Source organism: Hyaena hyaena, unplaced genomic scaffold (genome assembly GCF_003009895.1).
Source record: "Hyaena hyaena isolate Hyena2069 unplaced genomic scaffold, ASM300989v1 scaffold_429, whole genome shotgun sequence".
In the NCBI taxonomy this organism is placed as follows: domain Eukaryota; kingdom Metazoa; phylum Chordata; class Mammalia; order Carnivora; family Hyaenidae; genus Hyaena; species Hyaena hyaena.
Genome location: NW_024081060.1, coordinates 303,411 through 307,073, shown reverse-complemented (window position 1 = coordinate 307,073; position 3,663 = coordinate 303,411). Strand labels below are relative to the sequence as shown.

Sequence of the window (3,663 nt, the reverse complement as noted above, 5' to 3'; positions counted from 1 at the left end):
ACTGATTTTTGACAAAGATGTAAAGTCTTTTAGTGAAGAAGGGATAGCCTTTTCAGCAAATGGTGCTGTAATAATTAGATATTCATTGTTTTTCAGATTGGGGGCACCTGGCTGGCTCAATCAGTTAGGCGTCGGAATCTTAATTTTGGCTCAAGTCATGATCTCATGGTTGATGAGTTTGAGTCCCACATCACTGTCAGTGCAGAGCCTGCTTGGGATTTTCTGTCTCTCTCTCTTTCTGTCCCTCCCCCGCTCACTTTCTTCTCTCTCTCTCTGAACTAAATAAATAAACATCACAAATAAATAACTTTTGTTCCCTACCACATATCATATACAAAAATGGATCAGAAATTTAAGTATATGACTTAAAATTATAAAACTTCTAGAAGAAAACAGGGAGAAAGTCTTCGTGATTTTGGCTTAACCAAGATCCCCTAGATACAATGCCAAGAGCACAATCCATAAAAGAATAAGTTGGTAAATAGGACTTTGCCAAAGTTAAAAACTTCTGCTTTTTAGAAGGCACTGCTAATAAGAGAATGTAAAGACCAGCCAGAGAATGGGAGGTAATATTTACAAAGATTCTATGTGATAAAAGACTTGTATCCAGAAAACACACAAGGTACCCCTTACATTTTGCATTAAGAAACAAACAATTTGTGCTGACTTCAGCAACACCTGTACTAAAATTGGAGCAATACAGAGATGATGAGGATGGCCCTTGCACAAGGATGATGTGCAAATCTGTGAAGCGACCATTTTTTTTCTTAATGCCATGACCTTACAGGACAATAAAGGATTCACATTAAAAAAGAGAAACAGGGTGCACTTGGGTGACTCAGTCCCTTAAGTGTCCCACTTTTGATATCAGTTAGGTCATGATTTCATAGTTGTGAAATGGAGCCAGGCATCGGGCTCCATGTTGAGCATGAAGCCTGCTTGGAACCTTCTTGAGATTCTCTTTCTCCCTCTGTCTCTGTCTCTCTCTCTCTGTCTCTCTCTGTCTCTCTCTCTCACTCACCCTCCCCCTCTCTCTTTTTCTCCCTCTCTCTCTTTATCTCTCTCAAAAATAAATAAACTTTTAAAAAAATAAAATCTTTAAAAAGACAGAAAAGAAACAAATAATTCAATTTGAAAACAGAGCATAAAATTTGAACAGATTCTTCACCAAAAATTCTTTAAAAACCTAAACAGACATCTACAACATGATCCAACCATTTTCCCAAGAGAAAAGAAAGCATATATGTCCATATATATAATACAATTAATTACAATTTAAAACTCCATTTCTCAGTTGCAATAGGCACATCAAGGGGCTCAGTAGCCATATGTGGCTAGTGGCCACCATATTGGACAGCATGGATTATAGAATATTTCTTTCATCAGAGAAAGTTCTCCTGGACAGGTCTTTGCCAGATTCTGTAAAGAATTGGGGGGTTGCTCCAGTCTCATCAGTACCTTTACAAACAGCTTAGATCTTTTCCTGGCCATTTATTGAAAAGTTACTTTGTGCCAGAAATTACCCTTTAAATGAATTATCTTGGGGCACCTGGGTGGCTCAGTTGGTTAAGCATCCAAGTCTTGATTTCAGCTCCAGTGATCTCATAGTTTGTGAGTTCGAGCCCCAAGTTCAGCTCCTTGCTGACAATGCAGAGCCTGCTTGAGATTTTCTGTCTCCCTCTCTCTCTGCCCCTCCTCTGCTCATGCTTTCTCTCTGTCTCTAAATATAAGTAAATAAACTTTAAAAAAATAAAATGAATGAATGAATGATTGAATGAATGAATGACTTGTAAGTCTAAGGCTCAGAGAGGTTTAAATAATTTCCCAAGGCTCACAGTTACTAAGCGGTATAGCCAAAATGTAAGTGTACATCTATCTAAACCCAAAGCCTAAACTCCTATGTTATTCTCACATATCCCATGGCTAGGCCACACCTTCTTCATTTTATACTTGTGAAAGTTTTCTTTTTAGATTCAACCATAAAGTCTTATATTTACCCCTCCTAAATCTTATCTTGTTGGATTAAACTTACTACTCCAGATTGTCAAAATATTTCAGGATCCTCGTTCCGTCATTTCATATGCCCACTAAATCCCCAAGGTTCATATCTCTGGCAACTTTTATAAGCACAGTGTCCTAGACTCTAAAAATCAATAGGTCAAGGGACAGGGTAGAGGCCTGTGGCCAGCTATTATAAATTGCTCTTTAGGCTGACATCAGTTTACCAGTATATGTATGCTCTGTAAGGTATTAGCATCGTACCCTTTCTCTGCCCTTATATCAAGATTCCAAGGATATTCCCTGCAGTTAGAGCCTAATGTCCATTTAGTATCATCTAGAATCACATACTAATATTAATTAACTAATATGATTAGCTTGCAGATGTCGGTCAAACAATCCATGATTCTAAACAAACATGGCTCCTGGGAGGATCAAGATATCAGCCCCTAGTGTTAATGTTTTGCCATTTTCCACTTAGTTCTCCTCTTCCTCCTCTCACTACGCCATCTCTGAAGTGATTATTTTAAGTATCTGTTCCCAAAAAAAACCCAGACTGTCTCAAACGAGACCATCTCAAAACAGTGGCTTCAAACAACAATAATCATTTATTTGCTTGTGAATTTGCAATTTGGGTGTGGCTTGGTAAGAGCATTTTGCTTTTACTCCATGTGGCATCAGTTGGGGTGGCTTGAAGGACAGCTGGGGACTGGCACAGTGATGATCTTCTGACACAGCCCATTAAGTATAAACTCTGAGGATCTCATAATCTTGCTCATGCCTTCCTGCCACCCTCCTCCCCACCCCACTTCCAAATTCTGCCCATGTTGAACAACAGGTATTTCTCAGACTTACCATTCTCAGGCATCCCCAGGCCTCTGTCTAACATGATTTTTCTTCTCTTTCCTTGACCAACCCCTATGCAGACTCAACCCCTATGAAGACTCAATCAAGGTGTCGCTTCCCCCAGGAAGCATCCTCTGATAACCCCTAACCGCACACACTTCGGTTTGCATTAAGTAACTCTCCATTATATTGCCACAGCATGCGTTTCCCTTCTTTAAAGCACTTCTCCCTGTGTAATGGACTGTTCTTTTTATTTCCCTGTCTCTCCCACTACACTTTTTGCTCTTAAAGAGAAGAAACTTGTCTTCCCAGTGTGTGGGATCTGGAAGATGTTCAGTATGCTGAATCAATGAATTATGTGATGATAAAACAGATTTTGTAAATTAAAATGGTATCAAAATACCAGATTCGCAGCAGGGCCCAGCACTTGTATAAGGCCTCAGTGAAGCAGGATGTCCTGGACCCAAGATGACTTGAGTTCAAGCGTATAAAGCATTCTTGAGCAATGCCTCATGCATGGTAAGCACAATGTAAGAGTTTGCTGCCGCCGCTATGATGGCTTCTGCAGCTTTCAGAGGAAGAGGTGACCTTGTTAAAAGTTCTTTCTGCTTCTCCATTAGGCTTTTCCCTAGAATGAGACCTTGAGTGACTTCAGCACCTTTCCACATGCTCCTCCTCCTCTTCCTCCTCCTCCTCCTCCTCAGGCTCTGGGAGTTCCCTGAGGTTAGAATTCCCGAAAGAGGAATCCTCTGAAAGAGGAAGTATTCAAGGCTAACAGTCTGGGTGTGTCTTCCACTTAGTCTTGTGCCAATGCCCTGG

General features: G+C 40.3%; 1 non-coding gene across 1 annotated transcript; it reads left to right on the top strand.

The window, feature by feature from the left end:
• The first annotated feature begins 659 nt into the window (after positions 1-659).
• LOC120245605 lies at positions 660-766 on the top strand. Its single transcript, XR_005531835.1, has one exon. It is a non-coding gene; the product is annotated as a U6 spliceosomal RNA (small nuclear RNA).
• Positions 767-3,663: the final 2,897 nt, after the last annotated feature.